Source organism: Leopardus geoffroyi, chromosome B4 (genome assembly GCF_018350155.1).
Source record: "Leopardus geoffroyi isolate Oge1 chromosome B4, O.geoffroyi_Oge1_pat1.0, whole genome shotgun sequence".
Taxonomy (NCBI): Eukaryota; Metazoa; Chordata; class Mammalia; order Carnivora; family Felidae; genus Leopardus; species Leopardus geoffroyi.
Genome location: NC_059341.1, coordinates 13,013,127 through 13,038,588, shown reverse-complemented (window position 1 = coordinate 13,038,588; position 25,462 = coordinate 13,013,127). Strand labels below are relative to the sequence as shown.

Here is a 25,462-nt window from a genome sequence, read left to right as displayed (position 1 = left end):
GAAATAGAACGGCTGAGTCTGAGACACATCACAGGGGTGGAGAGACGGTCATGAGTTTGTTTGAAATGCAGCCGGGTCTGCGTCACTGTCTGTGCTTTGCTGGGGCATTTATTCCCTTCCTTCCTGGTTTTAAAGCAGTTATTTTGGTGGTTCAGTGCTTTCGTGTTCAATAGACTTGATTTTTCACACAGCTGGGTTATCTCGGGCATGAAAGCTCTCTGCTTAATCTTCTCGATTTCTCCCTGTTCATCCCAGCTGCACAGATGTGAGCGTGACGTTTTCATCTTTCTCTCCAGGCGCTGATCAAGTATGACAGCTTCTGTGATGTGCCCACACAGACAAATATAAAAATGCAACTTTATGAAGGAAAAAGAAGGCCCCGTAAAAGGAACCCAAAGGCCCCAGATGTGGTTTATCTTCCCTGTTCCTTGGCCAAGTGGGGCCTCGTTGACTCATTTTACAGTTGGGGGGAAAAGGTTGAACCCTGACTCTGGCAGCTCATCTTGATGTAAGATCATTTAGCATTTCCACTCCTACCTGAAGCCTCAGTTTCCTAATGAATCGTTATTTCCGGATGGACTTAGTGATGTCTTCCCAGGAACCTCCGTTTCCTCTTTCCAGTAATTTTTCAAAGCAAAGGCACCTGGTTACATGAGAAAGTTGACTGTCCAAAGTGTAACACTCGCTTCCCCATTGCCAACAAGAGATTTTTCATCCACTTCTCCTCCCCGGTAAATGCAAACACAGAAGAAAGGGGAAAATTGCAAAGGTTTCTAACGATGGTGGAACAGAGCCAAATGGCAAGTTGATAGACAAGGCATGTGACGCCTGTGGGAAGCCCTTACTGGTTCACAATCCGAATGATCAAGACTGTAAGGAAATAGAAGTAAATGAGCTGAGTTAATATCTGTTCTTTTTTTTTTTTTTTTTAATTTTTTTTTCAACGTTTATTTATTTTTGGGACAGAGAGAGACAGAGCATGAATGGGGGAGGTGCAGAGAGAGAGGGAGACACAGAATCGGAAACAGGCTCCACAGCCCAGAGCCCGACGCGGGGCTTGAACTCACGGACCGCGAGATCGTGACCTGGCTGAAGTCGGACGCTTAACCGACTGCGCCACCCAGGCGCCCCTTAATATCTGTTCTTTATGTGACTGAAGAGTGGAAGGGACCACTTGGTGTTGTTACTGTTGACTCACTAACACCATCGCTTCTAGGATGTAGATTCTTTCCAGAATCTAGTGTTATCTTGAGTCAGATGTTTATTGGGTGCCCCCTGTTGTGCGTGTGATATTGCAAAAACATTCTGTGCCAACCACAGGAACACAGGCCTGTGTACTATAATTAGGCTCCTTTTAGGAGAGCCCATCCCTACCAGATTTTGAGACGGAAAATGAGAAAATAATGATGTCACTTGCCAGCTTCTTTTACATGGCGTCACATATTCAAACACCTGGTTGCTCGATTCGTTTTAAAAATGTTTACATGCCGCAGCACAAACTTAAATTTTTAAAAAGGGAAGAAATGGCGTTAAAAGGAAAGCAAGGGACGTGACGCCTGGGTGGTTCAGTCAGTTCAGCGTCTGACTCTTGGTTTCAGCTCAGGTCATGATCTCATGGAGATCTTGGGTTGGAGCCTTGCCTTCAGCATGGAGCCTGCTTGGGATTCTCTCTCTCCCTCTCTCTCTCTCTCTGCCCCTCCCCTGCTCACTCTCTCTCAAATAAATAAACTTTAAAAAATTAAAAAAAAAAAAAAAAAAAAAGGAAAGCAAGGCAGTTGACATGTGAATGTTTAGCATGCCACCACCCTTCCACAGGCCACGGAAGTATCAGGCCCAGATTTGGCTCTAAACTATCCAGTGGCCACTGCAAAGGGAGACATACCCAGTCATAAGCTGCACAGTGAGTGTATGGTCAGAACCCACCGGGTGCTTGGGAGGAGGACAGCTGTCATCACACAGACACATCGGAGCACATTCCTCTGCCTTCGCGCATCCAAGGGGCACCACCGCCCTCTGCTTCCTCACCAAAGTCAGGCCCTGGACCGCCACGAAGTCCACTCCCGGCTGTCCGCGCCCGCCCACCACTGCCTTGTGTCCAGCCACTGACCTGGTTTCCAAAGTCCAGTGGCTCCCCCTGGATTTCAAAAACATCAGGTCCCCCTACGCGGAGCAGTTAGGGTGAGGTGTCGGGAAACAAGCCCGTTGCAGTAATGCCCTGTGACACCTGTGTGGAGAGAATCGCAGCTCTGGGGGTGGGTGGGTCTTGATCAGGGGCCCCCTCGTTTCTCAGGGTGGTTTCAGGAGCAGCTGAAGAGAAAAACGGCAGCTTCCTCGCTTTGGTGAGAAGCTTCCCTCCTCTAGGACCACACTTTTTGCTGGACATTATGATAAATAAAAAAAAAACTTTTTTAAGGCTTATTCGTTTTTCAGAGACAGAGAGAGACAGAGAAAGAGCAGGGGAGGGGTAAAGGGAGGCAGACACAGGATCCGAAGCAGGCTCCAGGCTCTGAGCTGTCAGCACAGAGCCCGACGCGGGGCTTGGACCCCCGACCCGTGAGGTCATGACAGAGTCAGATGCTTAACCGAATGGGCCATCCAGGCGCCCCGAAAAATAAATTTTAAGGGAGTGGAAATGAGAGGTAATCGAAGGGGTGGGCATGATGAGGATGACTCAAACTGTCAGCCTCTGAGATGCCTGTACGTTTTCCTCCCCCAAGCCCAATCCCAAAGCCTTCCCTCCAGAAGAAAATGTGCTTTTCATATGCTAATAAATATATCAGTCCTGGTCCACTCAGAGGACAGAACCCAGGCTACTTATTCTACCAGTGAGAATTTGATATAAAGAATTGTTAACTGGGTAGCTCAGAGGGCAAAGAGGGGAAATCAAGAGATCGATGAGGACGCAGTTACCTCTCCCTGGGCAGAGGAGCTGGGATCAGTGAGTCTGAGAAGGTTGGAGGCAGAGCCCTATGGAGCTGAAACTTAGACCTCTAAGCGGGGGGGCCCTGTGGTGCCAGGATATCTGGGCGCCAGGACCTCCGTCTCTGTGGAGCGGGCACTGGTGTCTCTGGGCTTGTCATCACAAGGCTCCTTTCGCCGGTGCTGGAAAGCCTGGAAAGCAGATTCAGCTACTCCTGTTGCTGGACCCAAATGCTGTGGCAGGTGGACCCAGCCGGGCTGCAGTGATGTAGACAGGGCAAGAGGCAGACAGTAAGAAATGAGTCCTTCTCCCCCTCCCCCTTTGCAGGTTTTCTCTGGTGGCTGCTGCACTCAGAGCCCCACAGAGAAGTGGAAGGCCAGGCTGAACTGGGAACTAGCCCAAGCATCAGGAAGAAGTGTCTGGAAGGGTGGGTTTGAAACTGAGAAACAAGAGGTTAATTACTGGCCTGGTGAATCGTACAGATTTTGAGGGGTCGGTCTGTGGTTCTGAGAAGAGACTTACATTGCAGACTGGTCAGCACTGAGTGATTCCTTTCCACCAGGATCAATCCCCTGGAAATCTCCCTGTCTTTCCACCAGTCCTTCTCCCTGACCCCTTCTACAGCTGCCTCTTCTTTCTAGAGCGAGCCGCACCGAGTTACCTGCTCTCAGATCTTACCTCCCCCTCACCATTGCTCTGCAAATAAAAATGATCACTGGGGTGCCTGGGTGGCTCAGTCGGTTTAGCGTCCGACTTTAGCTCAGGTCATGATCTCGCGGTTTGTGAGTTTGAGCCCCGGGTCGGGCTCTGTGCTGACAGCTCAGAGCCTGGAGCCTGCTTCCGATTATGTGTCTCCCCCTCTCTCTCTGCCCCTTCCCCGCTCATGCTCTGGCTCTCTCTGTCTCAAAATTAAATAAAACATTAAAAAAAATTTTTTTTTAAATGATCATTCTCTTGGGGCGCCTGGGTGGCTCAGTCGGTTAAGCGTCTGACTTCAGCTCAGGTCATGATCTCATAGTTCACGAGTTTGAGCCCCGATCAGGCTCTGTGCTGACAGCTCAGAGCCTGGAGCCTGCTTCCGATTCTGTGTCTCCCTCTCTGTTCCTCCCCCGCTCATGCTCGCTCGCTCACTCTCTCAGAAATAAACATTAAAAAAAATTTTTTTAAGTGATCATTCTCTCCCCTAGAAGGCGGAAGAAGTTTACACAATATATTTTTTCTGTCAAAATAAAGTGTCTTTTCTTCACATCATTGAAAGATAATAAAAAGCGAAAAGTTAAGGTTAAAATTTTAAAAATTGGAATGAGATAAGAGTAAATTAAAAGAAACAAGACTACAAGAATAGAGAATTGTCTGAAGTAAGAAAATTAGTGAAATAAGCCAGACAAGCACAAATACTGGGTGGTCTCATTTACATGTGGGAGTAACAAAAAGAAAAACACATAGGAGTCAAACTCAGAGAAACAGAGTAGAAAAGTGGTTGCCACGGGGTGGGGGAGATAGAAGGAGTAAAAGGGGACACAGCCTTTCTGCTGTAAGATGAATAAGGTCTTGAGGAGCCCGTGTAAAGCAGGGTGACTGTCATTGGTAAGACTAGGTTAGGGCCACCTGGGTAGTTCAGTCCGTCAAGCATCGTGATTTCAGCTCAGGTCACGATCTCATTGTTTGTGAGTTCGAGCCCCTCATCGGGCTCTCTGCTGTCAGCACGGAGCCCACTTTGGATCTGCTGTCCCCCTCTCTCTCTGTTCCTTCCTCATTCATATTCTCTCTCTCTCTCTCTCTCAAAAATAAGCTAAAAAAATAGTTTGGGACTATTTGTTCCTCAAAGCTTGTGTACCCGATATGCTCATTTTCTAGGATTAGTAAACTATAGACACTCAGGCATCAGCATGAAGTCGGCATTTTAGTTTACATGTATTACAAATACCTTTAAAGCAGTACCATGGCCCTAGACAGGTATGGGCCCTGGGGGGCACCCCTTCTTTCTCTCTTCTACTCAGCATCACTTGCTGCTTCTCTCACTGCAAAATACTAAAAATATAAAAATAAAGCAATGTAATGCTATAAACTAATAATAATATAAACCTTGCCATAACTAGGCTGTGTATCCTACTTGCCCTGAATAGTGTTGGTTTATCTTTTGCTCCGTTATTATAGTGTCTCCTTTCACCCTTAAAAATTATCATAACACAATAGCCATAACACAACAAATGGGGTCCCAATTTGTCCATTGTATAAAATACGAGGTTCCTTAGTTGTGAGGTTAACGAATTGAACAAGGGAGCGGCCAGACTGCAGGGAGCTTCTGAGTTGGGCTCTTGGGCCCATTCTTGTTGTGGCGCCACCTGGTGGCAGATTTCTGAATTGACTTAAATGTCCATGGGGACCATTCTGGGTCTTGTCTCAGGCTGAGACCATTAATGACAGTAGTGGCCATGCTAGGATCCTCCCATTAGTTGGTTTCCAAGTCATGGCGCCTGGGCTGGCAAACTGCTGAGATCGCATCAACTCACCCTCCACAGGGTTGCCTGCCTTTGCTGTCTGGCCTTGTCGTCCCTCGACATCATGTCTCCCCTAGACAAGAACGTTGCCCACCCCATTTAGGCAATTAGAGCTGGACACGGAGGATGGGGGCGAATTGCCTCCCACTTGGTATTTGAATTCAAGTTACCATAGTTAGCATTGCTAATCACAATAATAGTTCACATGTGTTGAGAGATTTCTCTGGGTCAGCAATTTACATTAAGAAAGGCATTTCTAGGGGCGCCTGGGTGGCGCAGTCGGTTAAACGTCCGACTTCAGCCAGGTCACGATCTCGCGGTCCGTGAGTTCGAGCCCCGCGTCGGGCTCTGGGCTGATGGCTCAGAGCCTGGAGCCTGTTTCCGATTCTGTGTCTCCCTCTCTCTCTGCCCCTCCCCCGTTCATGCTCTGTCTCTCTCTGTCCCAAAAATAAATGAACGTTGGAAAAAAAATTTAAAAAAAAAAAAAAAAAAAAAGAAAGGCATTTCTAATCAAACACCAAATAAAGACCAGAAGAAGTCACTGTAGGCTCTACTGTGCCACGTATCTGCCAACTCCACTGAGGTCAATGTCTCTACGTATCTATGATGTATTTTATGAGATATTGTTTTGGTTTGCACGTGATTTCCTTTTGTTCTTTTATAAAAATAGAGCCTTCAGATTTTGGTTTAAATTGAATTTTAGCTTTTTATTCAAAACTTCCACGTTTGTCATGTGCCCCAGAGCACAAAATAGGTGCATTTTAGTGTTTGACAACTTATCTAGAATTCTGAAAGTTTGGGCTATTGAGTCCATGGCTGAAGGCCAGTCCAGTAGGTGACTCTGGGATCAGTTCTTGGAGGGTAGGTCATATTTGAGTAGGTCAAGTCTGAGTTGATGTTAATTTCTGGTTGACCCCAGAATCTCAGTTGACCCCAGTTATCCCCGGTTTCTACTAATGAGATCCCTGCCATATTTCCCTTAGGTTTGTGCATGTGCCTCGTGTGTGTGTGTGTGTGTGTGTGTGTGTGTGTGTACACATGCGGGTGCATATGCTTGCTCGTTGGCATGCTGGAAGGGTTTTAACATTAGAGTCAGAACATGTTTTTGTAGTTTCTGCCATTTTGATTGACTTGTATTCCTTGGGAAAGTCTTCATTGAATCTCTGCCTCTCTACTGATCTTTCACACAAAGCTAATAAAGAGACAAAGTAGCTGCTCCCTGATTATGCTGAATGAAAAATTTTGGTGTTGCAAAGTGGAAAATAACAACTTGGTTCCGATTCTTGGTTTGTATGTGTTGAATGTGGGCACCAGAACCTATGACAGTGTAGACGATGGCTGCCTTCCTCTGGGTCACTTGTCCTGGGCTGTACGTGTGTTAGAGGGTGTACCTAATCCCAGGAGCTGCTGCTTTATGTTTATAATTGGATACACCCTCAGAAAATACTACCAGCTCCCTCCCTGGCAGTTGTGTAAGGAATTGACTGGCCCCAGCTTGAATCTGCCTGCAACAGAGGAACCCCTGGAGATCGCACGGCCGGAAGAGTCAGACTCCATGTTTAAAACTGAGCAAGTTTATTTATTACCTGAGGAGAGAACAGAATAAATGGGGAACCTTAGGGAAATAATTTTTACAGGTAGTTTTCAGTCTGTAACTGCAGCCCTGAGCCCCTCTGCTATTTACTGATGGTAACTGATTTTTTATGCAAGGGAGCACAGGGGAGACGTTTTACTTTTGTGAGAAAGATTTACTATCTCACAAAGAGAGGCTTCTCTCCTAGGTATGTTTTTCTTTTCAAATCTCACTGAAATGCTGGGCCAGATTTTGAAGATTTGGTTTCCTGGTCTTGCTCTGTTTCTAATTTACTGGATTATAATAGGCAATATCCTTAACCCCTCTGGGTTTTTCCACTCAGGCAAAAATAAAAATTAGGACATCTAGCCTACATAAAAAGGGATGTCAAGGGAATATGGTAGATTATTTTTGATGTTTGGAAGAAATAAATAACAGATACTACTAATAATTCTCATTGCTCTATTTAAACCTGCCCTGAGAATAAGAATTGCTATTTCACTCTTAGGGAATGAAGGAAAAATAAAACTAAGCAGAGAGACGGCTGTTTAATGCTTTGGAAGCATCTAAAGAAGAGATGGGATACTCCTCTTCAAAACCAGATATGGTTGGGGCACCTGGGTGTTGTCTTAGTTGTTGAAGTGTCAGACTCTTGATTTTGGCTCAGGCCGTGATCTCATGGCCGTGAGATTGAGCCCCATGTTGGGTTCTGTGCTCACAGTGTGGAGGCTGCTTGAGATTCTCTATCTCCCCCCCTCCTCGCCCCTCCCCAGTTTGCACACCTGTGCACTCTCACTCAAAAAATAAAAATTAAAAAATAAAAGAAATAAAAAGTTCCTAAAAGTAAGAACCCTCCTTGTTTTTTTTCCACCATCCCTCCCACATTGCCCAGCCCAACTCTGTGGGGAGAAAAAGAGCTCAATATGTGGTTGATGAATGAATGAAGAAGGGTAGAGATGGATGAAACACTGAAGAAACAAGTGGATATTAGGAAATCATCTCCGTGCTTTGTTATTTGTTTGTTTTGTCATAGAATTTTTCATGGTAGGAAATTTGGAAAATGGAGATAAACATGAAAATGACAATCATAATCACAGAGGATCGCATTGTAAATATTTTGGCGCATTTCCTTCTGTTTTTCAGACACATATGGAGAGAGACACATACACTCATACACAGACACACACAAACACACACATATGTGTTTGTATATAAATCTATAGCATCATTTTTATAACTTGACATCATATTATGCAGTTGTGATTAACTGTTTCTTCAGTGAATAGCCTATCGTGAACACTTACTCAGATAAAATATTGTTTAAAAGTTGATTGTGTGTGCCATGATAGAATTACATTTTCTTACAGATTGGACATTTAAATGTTCACTGTGAAAATAATTTCATAATAATTTCTTTGAATATAAATATTTATGGTATCTTGGGCGACTTTCTCAGGGTAATTTCTATACATCAAAGGCAAGGTCATTCTTGAAGCTTTGGTTGACTTTGCGACGCATTCATTGACCTCTTGTATTTCTCTTTTTACCTACTCGTGGTCTCTGCTTACAGGTGCCTGTATTCCTGGAGGAGATGAAACCTGTCACTCTTTTTTTTCTTAATTTTTTTTAATGTTTATTTATTTTTGACACACACAGAGAGAGAGAGAGAGAGAGAGCATGACAGGGAGGGGCAGAGAGAGAAGGAGACACAGGATCCAAAGCAGGCTCCAGGCTCTGAGCTGTCAGCACACAGCCCGACGCGGGGCTTGTACTCACAGACCGTGAGATCATGTCCTGAGCTGAAGTCAGACACTCAACCGACTGAGCCACCCAGGCGCCCCAAAACCTGTCACTCTTGTCAGGAAGCACACATAGCCGGTTCTGTCCCCCGGATACCTGCTAGGGGATAGGATGGGTCAGAGAGCAGCTTGAGAAATCTACGTAAGATTTTCCGGGGTTCTCAATATTTTCCAGCTTAAATGTGGCTGTTGGTGCAGTCTTGTTGAGAATAATTGGGGGGTTCCTCAAAAAGTGAAGCGTAGAATTACCCTAGGACCCTGCAATTCCACGCGCCGATATATACCCCCCAAAACTGAAAACAGGTATTCCAACAAATATATACACATGCATATTTATAGCAGCACTGTTCACCGTAGTCAAAAGCCAGAAACAACTCACATGTCAACTGCTGATTGTATAAACAAATTATGGTATATACATATCATGGATACCGTTCATAAAAAGGAATAGAGTGCCGATGCATGCTGCAATGTGGATGAACATCAAAAACGTTTTGTGGGGCGCCTGGGTGGCTCAGTCGGTTAAGTGACTGGCTCTTGATTTCAGCTCAGGTCATGATCTCACAGTTTTTGAGACTGAGCCCTGCATTGGGCTCTGGACTGACAGTGCAGAGCCTGCTTAGGATTCTTTCTCTCTCTGCCTCTCCCTTATTCATGCACATGCTCGCTCGCTTTCTCTCTCTCTCTCGCTTTCAAAATAAATAAGCCTAAAAAAATAAAGATTGCTTTAAAAAATTTTTGTTATGACAAAGAAGCTAGATGGAAAAGGGTCACATGTCACATGGTCCCATTTATATGAAATGCCAGAATGAGTGACCTTTTCGAGACAACGTAGGATGGTACTTGCCAGGGGCTAGAGGTATAGGGGAGCAGCTGCTTATTGGGTACAACATTTCCTTTTTTTTATTTTAATGGTTAGGAATCCCCTTTTTCTTTATGTCTAGGCTTAAAGGAAAAGAAATTAATAAGCGCTGATGAGGTCACAACTGTTATGCTGTGTTTTCCCATGACTGTAATTTTTCAATATAGGCCTTGTTTTTTTATTGAGATACAATTGACGTATAACATTATGTTAGTTTCAGGTATGCAACGTAACGATTCGGTATTTTTATGTATTGCAAAATGATCACAATCAGTTCAGTTAACATCCCTCACATGTAGTTACAACCTTTTTTCTCTTGGGATGAGAACTTTGAAGAGCTACTCTCTTGGCCACTTTCGAATATGCAGTGCGGTTTTATTGACCATGGTCACCACGCTGTACATGACATCCTCATGACTTACTTATTTTATAGCTGGAAGTTAGTGCCTTTGACCCTTTTCATCCATTTCACTCACCTCTCCCCCCTCCCCCACCCCCCAACTCTAGCAGCCACCAATCTGTTGTCTGTATCTGTGAGTTTGGCTTTGTTTATTTGTTTGTTTAGATTCCACGTAGAAGTAAGATCCTGCGGTATTTATCTTTCTCTGTCTGACTTATTTCACTTAGCATAATGCCCTCTAGGTCCATCCATGTTGTCGCAAACAGAAAGATACCATGTTTTCTGTACCCCTTCGTCCACCGATGGACACTTAGCTTGTTCCCGTGGTGTCTCGGCTATTAGAAATGACGCTGCAGTGAATACGGGAGGGCAGATCCCTTTTCAAGTTAGTGTTTTCATTTTCCTTGGATACATATCCATAAGTGGAATTGCTACAGCACATGGTGTTTCTATTTTTAATTTGGTGAGGAACCTCCGTACTGTTTTCCACGGTTAGTCGCCCTCATTTACATTCCCACCAGTGCATGAGGGTTTCTCTTTTTCCCAATTCTTGCCTTGCTATTTCTTGTCTTTTTAATAACAGCCATGCTAGTAGGTAGGAGGTGACATCTCATTGTGGCTTTGATTTGCATTTTTGTGCTGATTAGTGATGTTGAGCACCTTTTCACGTATGTGTTGGCCATTTGTGTGTCTTCCTTGGGAAAAATGTCTACTTCGATCCTCTGCCCATTTCTTAATCAATTTTTGTTATTGAGTTGCACCATTTTCTTTTATGGTGACGACAGTTTTGGAACTAGAGAACAATGGTGACTGCACAACATTATGAATGTATGAAACGTCACTGAACTGTTCCCTTTAAAATGGTTCATTTTATGTTATGTGAATTTCACCTCAATAAGAAGAAGAAAATCTAAATGGCGAGATGTGGCATTACGCACATACCTAAATGATCCTGGATCAGTCTAACAGCAAACTGTGAGGTTGGGGCATGTGGCAGGGGTGGAGGTGAGGGTTGAGCAGGAGGATGGACTCGTGTGAAATGGGAGTAATCAATCGTTCCTTTGTGAATAATGGGAGAGGATGTTTGTAAAGGTCCGTATCCTGAAAGTAATTTTCTTCCTGTAAAAATTCAGGGTCTTCAGTGTTTCCCCTTACCCACCCAACACACACACACACACACACACACACACACACACACACACACGCACACACACACACACCACACACGCACACACGCACACGTGTCTTTGCATGACCAGAGAGGGCAGGAGCCTTCCCTGGGCATCAGCAGGCAGCAGCAGATGATTTTTCAGAGTGCGTGATGGAGGGCATGAACTTCCCCGGGGTCTGTACATGTTTGTGCTTTACCAACGTGTATAGCTAGTCATATAAATCTAACTCACAAAAATTCTATTTCTTAGAGTGTCATCTTCAAGGCGTAGAGGAAGAATGGGAATTTCCATAGCGTGTGCATATCCACCTTTACATGGGGGAAATTTCAGATAAGTATGGGACATGGGCAGGAGCGGACACTCCATGTGTTCAACATCCACAACAGAAAAATTGGGGAACAGAACAAAGAGGCCCCGGAAAGCAACAATACATTTCCCTCAGTCTCACCAAACTGAGAAATGTGCCAGTGGCTTCGTAAGAGAAGTCTGGGGTTGACAGCAGAACTTCATAGCAATATTTCTAAGCATACATGTTTGTTCAAAAAACTATGCGGGGCGCCTGGGTGGCTCATTTGGTTGAGCGCTGGACTTCGGCTCAGGTCATGATCTCACAGTTCGTGAGTTCAAGACCACGTCAGGCTCTGTGCTGATAGCTCAGAGCCTGGAGCCGGCTTCAGATTCTGTGTCTCCCTCTCTCTCTGCCTCTCTCCTGCTCGTGCTCTCTCTCTCAAATAAATAAATAAACATTAAAAAAGACATGAATAGCAATCTAACTATGACTACATCAGCATGTCATTTCACATATGTCTATAGTATATATACATGTATGTGTACTTTTTAGTTTATTGCTTATGTGCTATACTTAAGAAAATTGATTAACAAGGTTTCTATTGTTCATTTCGTGGTATTCAGGGTTTTTTTTCCCCATGAATCCTTATGCCTTTATAAAGCCTCAGATTTAAAGAAGCTCTTGAATTATTGCTGACCAGGCAAACTAGATACACAGAGATCTAGGTGACAATTTCTGACGAGCAGTACCCATGCGCAATGGTATCTAAGCAAGAACTATCTTCTATCACTCTTGCCCTGCATAAATTACCCTGTGAGGTCACCCACTCTGTCTTTCACTGTTTGGTCTCTGCCCCTGTCTCTGATTCTGCCTATTTGGAAAATCCCAAACCACATCTCTGGGGAGCCATGAGGTTTTCCCCCACGCATTCTCCTCTTTAACTTATGTGTCTCTGCATTCTTATAGCACTTCTGGTGTCTGCTACAACATCTTGTCCCATGTCATAGGCCATCTTCTACTTATTATGACTTCTCGTTTCTTCCCTGCCCAACAAATTTGTATGCTTTTTGGAGACTCACCTGGGTCTGGTTCTGCACGCATTCCTATGCATTCACCCCCTCAGTGGTTATGTCAGAGTTGGAACATGATAAGAGACATATGCAAGTTAAATGGCAAGGCACGGTGCCATTTTTGTTTCTTGGGAGTTTGGTGTCTCATTGATAACAGAAGGTCTGCAGACCTGGAACAATTAAGTAAAAGTATCAGTAAGGGCTCTCTCATTGCCCCACAGCATAGTTATCGATGCAAGGCACATCCCTTGGTGCATTATTCTTGATTGGCTGATTGATTGACTGAGAGCCAACCTTTCAGGAAAAACCAAGGTAGAGTACAGTCCATTGGTTTGTAGACAATAGAAACATGTTTAAAAGTCATCTGAAGCAAGAGCGTGTTCTTCACCAGCTAACGATCGCCAGAAATTGTATTCAAACGCCAAACAAAATTAGCCATGGTTGCCCCAGAGTAGAATTTCTGAACACAGTATTTAACTTGACCTAGATATTGACAAGGGCACGGTGCAGTCCTTGAAGTAGGAATCAACAAATCAGGCTGTTACTCTTTCTCTCTTTTTGTGGCATTGCTCTCTGTGCAAATATGTTTAGCTCACATTGCTCCATACACAGACCTGACAAGTGCAGTGTTTTTTGTTTTTTTTTGGGGGGGGGGGAAGATTATAGATGTAGTAGTGAATAAATAAATCATCCTCTGGAAGAGTCTGGTGACCCCTGGAAGAAAAAGGTGACTCAAAAATGCTGAAACGCTCTTTCTAGGAATTCATTATGCTTTTAAATTCAGTAACACAATGGCAGAGACGTCAGTTCCTGGAAATTCACAGATGAAAGTCACACCTTGGTAGTGCCACGCTCACCAGTGTGCTGGAACTTATCTAATACTGTGGAGAAAACAAGAAGGCATTTCTTTGGAGAGGTTTAAAGAAGGGAAGAAAATAAATAAGTCTAAGAGAGCCTGAAACTCTCTTAAGCAAAGGGGTTCAAAGGAGAAGGCTCTTAACAGAAACCCAAAGGTGTGAAGAGGCTGGTGCTGGGTGAACAAAATAGATGTGGAGGACACTTGTCACACAACAGTGTACTAACTTAACAGCTTTCCTTGAGCAGAATTTGTATTTCCCGACTCTATATTCAGAATTTCCCTTTTTCCTTCTTCTAAGCTAACTAGGTTATAAGAGTCGTCTTTCACGGCCGATTAAGCTCTTTTAACCTCTTTAAACAAGATAAACAATGTATTAGTGAGCATGTGTGTGCGTGTAGACACATATATCCAAAGTGTGGAGTATACAGAGTTAAACCAAATACTGTTAGCAATTCTCCTAGGGGAAAGTGGAAATGACATACCTACGATTCCAGATCCAGAAAAAGATTTTATACAAAGCCTGGAAAAGTCAGTAAATGGGGATCACCTTGAATGATAAGGGGATGGCAACCTGAGAGATAATCACCAGGGAAGCAGCCGTGCCCCTCTGGCTGGGACTCAGAACAGTTCATTATTAGCAGCTAAGGCTTAAAGTGTGATCGGTTAAAACCAGTGGGGATTAAGACCTAGATGACGTTTCCACTAGGGACATGAAACATACAACTAGGGAGAGTCTGGTGGAAGAGGAGATAGGCAGCCAATGAGAATATAATTTTAATTATAGAGTCAAGAGAAAATAAGATACACGACTGAAGCGACATCTAGGAAATAATGTGTATAAAGAGCTGCACTCTCTCTTAAGGAGACGGCACATTTCCTAGAAGAAAAAAAAAATTCCCGTCAGTTGAACTGAAAAATCCCATCTAAATATGAAAGCGGGGAATGTATTCTGAAGCTGGAAATACTCATCAGTGTGTTAAATGTCACACATTCTAAAAATATGAGGTAGATTTCAACAGCCCTGTGGTTAAAGGCTGATGATTGGAATTTTGCTTTTATGATGCCATAGCAATTCAGATGGTCCTTAGGTTTCCATAGCAACAGCCTGATGCTACTTTTTGTTCTGTGTAGTCACATGATGCCTCATGTACTGCTGCATAGGAAGCATAGAGAAGCAGTTGGTTGTATTTTCTAATTAGTGACACAGAGACCAGGGGCCACGATGAAGGACTTCCATTCCCATTGGTTCTGAGCCTTACAAACAAGAGCCATCTTGTGACTGTTTTTTTCCTGCCAGTTGGCCCTTCTACTTGCCTTGATGAGCCACAGCTCTATATCAACAGTATTATTGTTTCAGGAATTGCATATCCATCTGGATAAAAGTCCCTTCTCCTACTGTGATGCCCAATTGTCTTAGAAGTTGCCACCAATATATGAGTGGTGGTCATTAGCCATGAAAATTGTACCATTTTCACCCTAGGGTGAGTGGCAGCCTAGCCCGCGAGAGCCAGGCCACAATAGTGTGTCATGAAAGGCTGTCACTGTAGTGATCTGTACCTCATTTTTACCATCTGTGAAAGCGGAGTGATGACCAAAGTGATGACCCTTTTCTTACTCAAAAGGTACTATCTATAAAACATTTAGACAAGTTTTGGGGCACTTGAGTGGATCAGTTGGTTGAGTTTCCGACTCTTGATTTTGGCTTAGGTCATGATCCCAGTGTTGTGGGATTGAGCCCCGCAATGGGCTCCATGCTAAGCATGAAGTCTGCTTAGGATTCTCTTTCTCTCTCTCTCTCTCTCTCTCTCTCTCTCTCTCTCTCTCTCTCTTTCTTCTTCTTCTTCTTCTTCTTCTTCTTCTTCTTCTTCTTCTTCTTCTTCTCTCTCTCTCTCTCTCTCTCTCTCCATCCCTTCCCCCTAAAATAAAATTTTAAAAATTTAGACAAGTTTTTTCAAACCTGTTTGGAAGGTGTTGTCATGTCAAGAGAACCCCAGCTGCCCTGGGTTTATGTATGAGAAGTATCAAGGTGCTACGTGGCCTCACTTAGAACCAGAGAGAACACCACGAAGCTTGCAAGCATAAGTAAGACAGATAGAAATCTCTCCGGAGCTCTCATTAAACTTATAAGTGTTTGAGGCCGACTTAAGTTCCCAACATTTGTACTACCGTTCTCAGTACTGAGCATCAGGTTAAGATCCATCTAAACTAACCTTGATGTTGGCTGTTTTTCAGTGGGCATTGGAAATTTATGGGTTCTAGGCCTAAGTGATGACAGCAACATTTGTTATCCTGGCAGAATCAATTCATTCCTTTATATTATTTTTTCTTTATATGGGAGGACATTCATAAAAGAACCAAAAAAATGGTACCTTGTATAAGAAGGTAGCCAATAAATACATGTTCACCTTCCTCCTCTTATCCCTTTCTTCATCTAAAAGTCTTGCATTTCTGGAATTTTGCTGCATGGTGGTTAAAAGGTGAGCCAGTGATGTAAGCATGTTTGGAGCTAAGGACCACATTCTGGTGATGCCACAGTATCATCAATGTGAGGGATTAAGCTCTTACTATCTATGGGACAGGATGCTATACATACTGATGGAAACACAGAGCTCTGATAGCCTGTGCTTGAGGGTTACAATGAGGTGAAGGTTACAAGATAACAATAAAAGATAACCTAAACTAGATGTCCAATAGCCATTACAGAAGAGAAGCAGATTGGATTGAGGAGGAGAAGCTTCTTGTAGGAAGAGGAGTAGATGTGGACTTTGAAAGGAGCATTTAATATTTATGGAGTACTTACAAAGTTGTGGGTATTGGGCTCTTTATCACTTGATATCATTGATTAAAGGGGAAATTCTTGATAAGGGAGTAAATGTGGGAAGGTGGGGGGCACCTGGGTGGCTCAGTCCATTAAGTGTCTGACTCTTGATTTAAGCTCAGGTCATGATCTCATGGTTTGTGAGATTGAGCCCTGCATTGGGCTCTGTGCTGACAGTGTAGAGCCTGCTTAGGATTCTCTCTCTCCCTCTCCCTCAACATAAATAAACATTTATAACAATGTGGGAAGGTGGGAATGGTAGCTTCCAAGTGGGAATGATTGAACAATGTGTTTGGCAGGAGGGGAGGTAAGTAGGAAAAAGGGTGGTGGATGCCTCTGAAAGCCAAATTAAGGAGTTTGGACTTCACTGTCGTGTAGTGGGGAGCCATTGTACATTTCTTAGTAGGGACTGCTATGCACGCAATTGTACAGTTTAAGAAAGAAACACTGGCCAAAGCAACCAAGAGACCACTGACACAGCCCAGGCATCAGGCAGTGGGAACTTGGCACATGAGGAGAGGCAGCAGACAAGGATGTGGATAACATTGGCCGTAAGAATTAGTACTGTTGATGACAGTGTTTGGAAAGTCTGGAGAGGGATCTCGTTTGGGAGAAAGAAGGTGCTGGGATGTATAAAATTTGAGGGAACTACAAGCATGTGGGGGTATCTTTCCTGGAAGGTATTAGACATGAAAATTCGCATTATGGGATACATATCCCCTCACCTTCCTTGTGGGCAATGGGGAGCCCATGACCATACAGCCCATGAGGCCAATGGCACACATCATCCTCCCTCTTCAAGCAGTAGAGAGATTGGCCACCACCAGAAACTACTTTCTGCCTCCTTACTGGGCAGAATCATACCTGGCTTTCATTTTCCAGCCAGTGCCCTAGGGGAGTATGCATCATATGTTTCGATTTAGCTCCCTTCCTCTTTGTTTTATCTTTCTTTTTCCCTAGCAAATTACGGACTCAAATAAAAACCAAGTTGTCTATTGCTAACCCCCAAATAGGTCATTCAGCAAGTGTTCTTGACTACTTCCTGTAATGGGCCCAAGTCCCCTCCAACTCTTCTGCCCACCACACTTGGCTGGCCTTTTCCCCACATACACTGAGGGTGAGCAGAGAAATGGTTGGATGCAGGTCAAAGCAGATGTCTACAGAGAGTTTCCAGGTCATTCTATCAGCATTTGTTAGCCTGGTCTAAACAAAATACCTTTATTTACAAAGGGCATATAATAGACAGTATGTTGGAGTAAGAGGAGTATCGGATTTTTTCTAAGGACTTGTGTAATCTAAAGAGATTCACTGAGCTCCCTGGGACTCAATACCCATCTGTGAAATGAGTGGATAAAACACTTGATATAGAATTCCATTCCAGTATCCTTTGCTTTTATATCATGGAGTTAGGCTTACCATGCCTTTGAGAAGTAGCATCATTGTATTAATAGAATATAAGCTGTTTCTTTTTTGTAAATTAGTCTTTGAGGGTAAAACTTTTATCCAGGGCCACCTTGACCAGGTGAAGGCCACAGCTCCCTTTCTGAATCCTCTGGTCAAAACTCCTGGGCTCAACCCAACAGCTGCAGCCTCAGGCTGAGTAACCCTTTCCTCTCTTAGGAGGCTATGAATATCATTAAGAGGAAAGAAGATGCACGGTCTATTCCTGTGGGTCACACGTGGGTGACATTGAATAAAAGAGCAGCAGGGTTTTCAGACCATCGTGTTTCCTTACATGATCACGTGGGCCCAGCACACACTCCTACCTACTCCACTGCTCCATTGACCATGGATTCTGTGCGGCCAGTGCTCTGACTGACCTCCTATCCATTGACCCAGATAACTCTGCTCTGGCTTTACTTTTGCCCGTTGCTGTTTTGGAGCCACTGCTGAGGCTATCTGTGCCTCACTGCTGTTCCTATCCTGTCCCACTCCACACAGAACCTGGCCAGTCCTGCTTCTGCTGGGTCTAGCCCAGCTCAGCCCGTGCCTTCCAAGACTAGGCTGGATTTCACCTCCCTGTTGTTTTGACTGGTACCAGCCTTCTCTCCTGTCAGCCACCACCACATCCCTCTAGAATTGCCTTGCTGTCATGTGGCCACTGGAGATACTCCATGTGGCTGCCAAGTCCTGGTTCTGCTGCCAGTCATACGCACGTCCAACTCTGGTTCCAGGGCCACCCTATCACTCTTCTGGCAAGCGTATTATGGATATGTGCTGCAACATCAATGCCATAGCTATGTGGCTATGATTACCTTCACCTATAATGCTGTTACCCTTGTACCTTCTTACGCATGAGGTACATTCCCTCTGCATACATGGAGCCTTTTTTTTTTTTTTTTTGTCCTGCCACAATAGGTCCTTGAGGTTTTAGTGTTCTAGTTCTGTTTTGGTGGACTTAACCCTAAGTCCTCAGGAGGGTCAGGAAGGCTGCACATAGTGCTGGGGCTTGCCAGGGTTTTGGGTTTTTCCTTTCGTTGTGGGGTTCTGATCTTTAGTACCTCTCCTTCTGCTGAGGATGATCCCTCTTTCCCCAAGAACACCCTACAGATGTTGAGGTTAAGTCACAAGCATCTCTCATGTGGAGGTCTAGAACTAAATGAAAAAAAGAAAAGAATCCATCTCTAAGTCCTTCTTCCAGGGTCTCCCAGGAAGCAAGAGCCTTACGCAAACAGCATCTTCTAGGCTTCTTGAAGCAGACATGCAGATTCGACCCCATAGTGGCTTTGGGCTACACCATATAATACACATCGTAGGAAAAGGTGGGTGGAATGTTCTTGCGGAGATAACTGCCTAAGAAAGACCTGTCCAGACACAGACTCTGGCAAAGGATGGCCAAAATGTGCAATAGACCCAGGTTGGTTTAACAAAGAAGAAGTGAAATCAAGGTCCAGCGACCCAGATTCAAAGCATTCCTCTCTCCTGGGCATTGTTTTCTTTCATTCCAAGCTCTCTGGTTGTGTAACTATGTAAACATATTCAGACATGAAAGGGAGACACCCCACACTACTTTAGTGGTCATGTTTGTTTGTGCTCCACTATGCCCGCAGGGTTACATCCTGGCCATCCATGCATGAGGATACAGCAAGGAAAGCCAGCATTTCCTTTAAAAAAATGTGGCTTTACTCACCAAACTTCTCTCCTCTCTATTCTGACACATAGCCTGTGTGCCATACGTCTGAGTTTCTTTGGACAGAAGCTTCAGGAGATATTTATTTCATTGAGGTGAAAAAGAAGTTGTGTCTTGTCCAGCCTGGGCATGTGCTTCTATGAATATTCAGACTGCCCCTTGGGAGCTGGGCACGGTGCCTTGCACCGAGATCTTGAATCTTTGTTGAGCAAATGAATGCACTTAAATTGGAAAGAAAGTACCATTTTTTTTTCAGGAAGGTTTTGGAACATGTGGGAACTAGCGATTTTCCCATTTTACATTTAATAGACTAGAAAGCTGGCCTTGAGAAGCCAGGAAAGATCATCAAGATCATTCCATAAGCTAGATAGAGAAAATGAGTTCAGGTAGAAGAGTTTTGACGATCTGCTCCATTTCCTTTCCCTTGACCATGGCTGGGTGATCATTCCGTGACCACGCTTGGAAACCATAGCAAAGTTTTCAAGCAAAATCTTTTTTTCTGCAGCTGTGTTTCATACCTCATCATTTCTCTTGGTTCGTGTGATTAATTGCCATTATGTTTAAAGTCAATACTGTTCGCATTCAGAATTTGGTTTCTCAGGTGCAGGCAGAGGTTCTGAATCAGAAAAATCATGTTTTATTAGAATTGAGGCAGAAATATTCCTCACGTCCGATTGATCCAAAAGTCAATGACTTTGTGACCTCAGGCACTGGTGCCTCTTTTTCCATTTGTGAGAAAAAACAGTTCTGCTTCTAAGGCACATACTTGGATATCAAGGTTAAGATATCGTTTGCAAAACAGAGCATGCTTCCAGGTTTTTGGATAAAAGAGGCCCATCAATATCTACCATTAACTTCATGATTTTAACACAGAAAGAAACTGAGGTTAGCAATTATTTTCCTTTGTGCCTCAGGTCAAAACTGGCCAATGAAATTTAAGATGCAGAATTGATCTGAAAAACCCCTCAGAGCTATGAAAATAATGCACATTGAGGCACATTTATTGTTTGAAAGGTCACATTCTCAACATAATTCCACTCTTAAGTAATCCCACTACTGTCAATTAAAGAGACAAGCAAGTATGGTTCAGGTAGGCGCACTTCAACTTGTGATATTAGATAACTTAAAAGAATGAGGCTTCGTAATATAAAAGAACTTCCCGTGGAATTTTAATAAATTAACATGCAACTTTTCTTAAGAACACTGACAGTCTAAAGTGAATTATGCCTATTATTTCTGCATGTTGTGTAGATTTTTTTCAAAGGAGGAGAGGTATAAATTAAGTTTTAAATTAAGAAAAATAGCGTCAGAGATCCTACAACCTGGAGATTGTTATCAGCACTCTGCACACCTCAGAGTTCTTACCTCTGCCCTCACATATCATGCTACTTTCGGCCCCCAGATTTCCTTGGCATGTGTTTCTTTCTTGGCCTGAAATCCACTCTTCAAACCCATACTTCAGCACGCCCATCCTGCCATCTTAGTGGCCCCAACATAGTGATCTTCTCTAGATAGCCGTGAAGCCACAAGAGTAGCCCCCTCTAGGAAGCCTTCATCCAGAATGCCGGGTGAATTGTCCTTCCTTCCACCTTTGGTTCCACTTTGTGGTCCAACCCTCTGTGCTAGTTCTCCCTCCCCAAATTGGGATTTTCATCTCCAATCCTTGGAATTTTTCAAGAGCCATCACCCACATTCATTACCTTGGTAACAACCTCAGGGCAGAGCCTCTGACTGGGCCTGACATCCAGTGGGTTCTTTCTATAGACTGAATGTTTGTGTCTCCCGAAATTCATATATTGAAACCTAATCCTCAGTGTGATAGTATTGGGAGGTGGGTCTTTGGAAGGTGATTAGGTCATGAGAGTGGAGTCTTCATGATGGGATTAGTGTCCTTAAAAAGGCCCCAAAGAGCTTCCTTTCCCTTTCTGCCACGTGAGGAGACCGGGAGAAGGAGGCTGTCTGTGGACCTGGAAGCAGGTCTTCACCAGACACTGAATCTGTTGATGCCTTGATCTTGGACTTCCCGGCCTCCAGAACTGTAAGAAATAAATGTCTGTTGTTTATAAGCCCCCCCAGCCTATGGCATTTCTGTTATAGCAGACCGAATGGACTGAGACATGTCTTAACACATATGTGTGGCTTGAAAGAACCCCACAGCACCCCAGTGCCAAGCCTAGATGAGCTCAGTGGTTAATGATGTGCTTTTAGGATATAAGATGGAGAGGGTTATACAAGATGGCCACAATCACACCCCCAGCTTGCAGGATTGGCCCTTTAGAGAAAAAAGTTCTCGTTCTGTTTACACAGCTTCAGGGTTCCAACAAGTCTCAGAAGCAGAAACTGCTTGGATTCCCATCTCTTTGGATCGCTGTCATTCTTATCCCATCCAAACGCACGCTTCGATAAACAATTGCAAGCCAGTTTTTGAAAGGGACTTGTCTGTAGCCTGACCTTCCTGAACATTTTGAGGGAGATCTCAAGAAAAAAATGTTCCCCGTTCATGACACCCTTTAGCACCGTACTGCCTTATTTCCAGCAGAAACAGGAGACCTTATAAAATGCTAACTGGATGCCCTCTTTGAGGGAAGGTGGGTGGAGAAGATTAGAGGAGCATCCGAGCGATTCCGGCTCTACAGGGATGGGAAGGAAGGAAAGTGCCAGCAGCTTCCTCAGCGCTTCCGCCTGCATGCTCCTCTCAGCTTTTTCCTTATCTCTGCTCCCAGAGGTCTCCTAAGCAAACACTGGAGTAATGATCTGAGGCCAGGGCAGCTGTTGGTTGCCTCCCTCTTCACAAAAGCGCTTAAACCAGAAACCCTGAAAGCAAGCAAGCAATGGAAATACCTCTTTCCAAACCCTTTGCAAAGTAATGTCACTCTGTTCCTCATACTTCTTCATAAAACACAGGGGTAGGTAGAGACCCATTTCCAGCTCAAGCGTGCACAATAATGCAAAAAAAGAGGCAGGTTTATTCTTCCCACCGTACAGCACTTTTTCAGAAAGACAAGAGCTGCTAAGGAAGTCTCCCAGGGCTAGAATCCAATTAACTGCTGTACTGATTGCTGATAACTTTAGGCAATCACTTGTGCTTTAGAAAATGGGACAGAGAATCTGAAAGATCATAAAGACAAGATGACTGATCAACCAAGACATAGAACCTAACACCACTCTTCCCCTAGTCGTCCACCATTTTCGGATGAAAGTAAGGGAAGAAGAAACACGGGGAATGAAATGCCGTAGGTCTTATACTTGGTGTTTTGTAACATGAAAGTGCCAGTCTGTATGTCTGGAAGCTCAGATTCTGATGTGGAGCTCTGGGAAATACTTGAATAACCATTAAGTATTTCCATCACTCTACATGACTTGCTCTCAGAGCTGCAGTAGAGTAGGAAATCTTGACATATGTGGAGTTCTAAGTCTTCCTGTGTCAGGTTCTGGTTCCTGTGTGACCACTTAGGAACTCTGGTCTTGGATTAGTTATGATATCCATTAGTTGCATAACAAACATACCACCGGGTACCACACAGCGGTAGATGTTGGGTGTTCACAAGTTTGCAGAGTTTTACTGATCTATCCTGGGCTCAGCTGATGTTGGCTGAGCTTGCTCCCAAGTCTGTGGGTTGGATTTCTTTCATCCTCCTCCAGGAAACAGCAGGACATAATTCCTATGTCCTACCCAGGAACATCTTTAAGCTTCTGTTTGTACCATATTTGTTAACATCCAGTCCATCAGTCAAGGGAAGTCACATAGCCATACCCAGAGAAAAGTGAGAAAAAGAGTGCATGACCAAGTCTGAATGGCAAGTGGACAGATGACAAAATGCATGAATAACTGAGGCTACATGATGCAACCTACCACAACACTAATTCTCTCAATCTCAGTCCTTGCATCTGTTAGATGGGAATAATAATATTATTATAATAACATATCATAACATACCTTTGAAAATGAAATGAGATGGTGCTTTAAAGGTCACGGCTGGAACAAAGCTGGTGCTCAGCAAACATTATTTTCTTCCTATTCATCTCCCTACTCTTGCAAAATGGAAATTAATACCTGCCACACACACCTAACAGAATTATTCTGAAGTTTTAAAAAGATAACACATGTGAGCACCCTTTCAAAAATGCCGGTCACTGTAAAATCTCTGTTTTTCAATAACGTATAGAATGCTTATCCTTACACAGGTAAAACAAATTCAAGCGCTTAGAAATTAAATCACAACTTTCATTGAGCACTTTAGTTTAGCGTGTAGTAAGCGAAAATTTTCTCCGTGATCTGTTTTGGCAGTTACAGTATGAAGCAAAACCAATACATGTGGCTCAAGGTGAGGGGCAGAGGCCGGGGGGGTTGAAAGCAGGAGGAGATTTATAGCCTCAGCTAAATAACTCCCTTAGTGCTGCCCAAGATACCTGGAACCAATCCAGGAATAAGGTCTTTTCTATCCTTTATCACCCCAGAGCCTAAGTCTTAATGAAGATGTTTCCCAGTAGGAACTAAAGAGTGATGAGTCACAGAGGAAAAGACCTAAGTGGTTGTCAGGTCACAATCCTCTTACCTTAATGAATCGAAAACCATTTATGAAGCAAGGCAACCCAATCCTCAGATAATGAACCTTAATTGTGCAACTGGCTGTGGTCCCCAGAGACTACAAGGGGCCTAAAGAAATTAACCTTGAAGATGGTGAAGATGTGAGGAAGAAAGGGTCAATGTTTTCATGCAGGAGAGATGGGAAATCTGAGCCTCTGACCATGTCCTATCTAATGGCCTTTGTGACATTTCCAAGTGCTCCTGGTCTAGAGAGGTTTATTATAAAGGTCATCCATCCATCCATCCATTTCTCCTCTCCTTTTTTTGAACATCAAAATGGGGAAGAAGAATGGCTCAAATGCAAGGAGATTTGCTAAAAGAGGTTGCTTGGAACAGGGACACTCCCTCTGTAGGTCAGAAGCCCTCACCACCCAGTGGGAATTTGCTGAGTTGGATTGCAGCTAAGACTCCCTTTCCCTGTGGTACACACTTAATTGATATTTCACCAGTTTCTGTATATTTGATATTCATTGACTTTTTCTTCCAAGGCTGAGTTAATCCCAGATTGTAAATTCTGCCCTTTTTGAAGCTGAAGGAACTCTCTTAAAACATGAAGTTGCAAGCAGAGAGCACCCCTACATAAGGGAACCTGGGATGTAGATCGGTGAATGGGGGTTCCCGTTTCTGACTGTTTTGGCAACAGCGATCATTCTCCATGGTGTTAGGACACCTAACGATCCGATGATTATTTTCATTGACACGGTACGTCTGTTGCCTAACTTAGACTATTTCATAAGCCCTCCTGCAACTACCACCTCTCCTCCTGCCCCCTCCCAGCGCTAAATAAGTCTAACTACTTTAGGTGTAAGACGTGGAGTACTCAGTAGTTAAAGGACTTGGAGATGCTAGTAACAAATTGACTGGCACGTTCCACTTTACAAATAGCTTTAATAAATGCAAGACTTGTGCTTGATACGTGTCTTCCATGGTACCTGGCTTGAGATGGATGGCCAATGGATATTGGTTCTGTGAACAAGTCAATGAACGAGAAACAGAAAGTTAACATGATGGCCTAAAATAATACACTTTCAAATGCTTAATTTGAAGCCCCTGACTAGTAAAGAATAGATGATGAAATATGCATTTAAGTCTTTGTATGTTGGTGGAGATGAGAAGGAAATAGCATTCTCACTATGTGTGGCCTCCTGGAGCTAAATACAGGTCCATTGTGTGCAAATTAACCAAAGCTTCTGCAAAATAGCCAGAAGAATGGTACCTCCTTCATAGGAGGAGCTAATCCATGAAAATCTCTGAGTGCAGTGCCTGGGACAAGGCACCTGTTGCTACCTTCATCTTGATCATCACCATCAGCATCATTTCAAGATCCTAATATGATTCTGAATACTGTTGATTCCCAGGGGGTTGCTTTAGTCAGGGACCTTGCAGACCACTATAAAAACACGATGAACAAACCCAGACTCCAGGGGCTGGGGGCTGGAATGTAAACAACCAGAAAAGCTAAACCTTCCTTATATGGTGTG

At 43.8% G+C, this 25,462-nt stretch overlaps 1 protein-coding gene and 1 long non-coding RNA gene across 2 annotated transcripts in view; one reads left to right on the top strand and one right to left on the bottom strand.

Annotated features, from left to right (window-relative positions):
- The window catches only part of FRMD4A (FERM domain containing 4A), a 612,832-nt gene that overhangs the window by 129,286 nt on the left and 458,084 nt on the right, over nucleotides 1–25,462 (top strand). The gene's annotated exons all lie outside the window — the stretch shown is intronic.
- On the bottom strand, nucleotides 4,807–16,306 carry LOC123591019. The gene is made up of 3 exons (XR_006709076.1): nucleotides 15,815–16,306; nucleotides 12,596–12,756; nucleotides 4,807–4,941 (listed from the first exon to the last, which is right to left on the bottom strand). It is a non-coding gene; the product is annotated as an uncharacterized LOC123591019 (long non-coding RNA).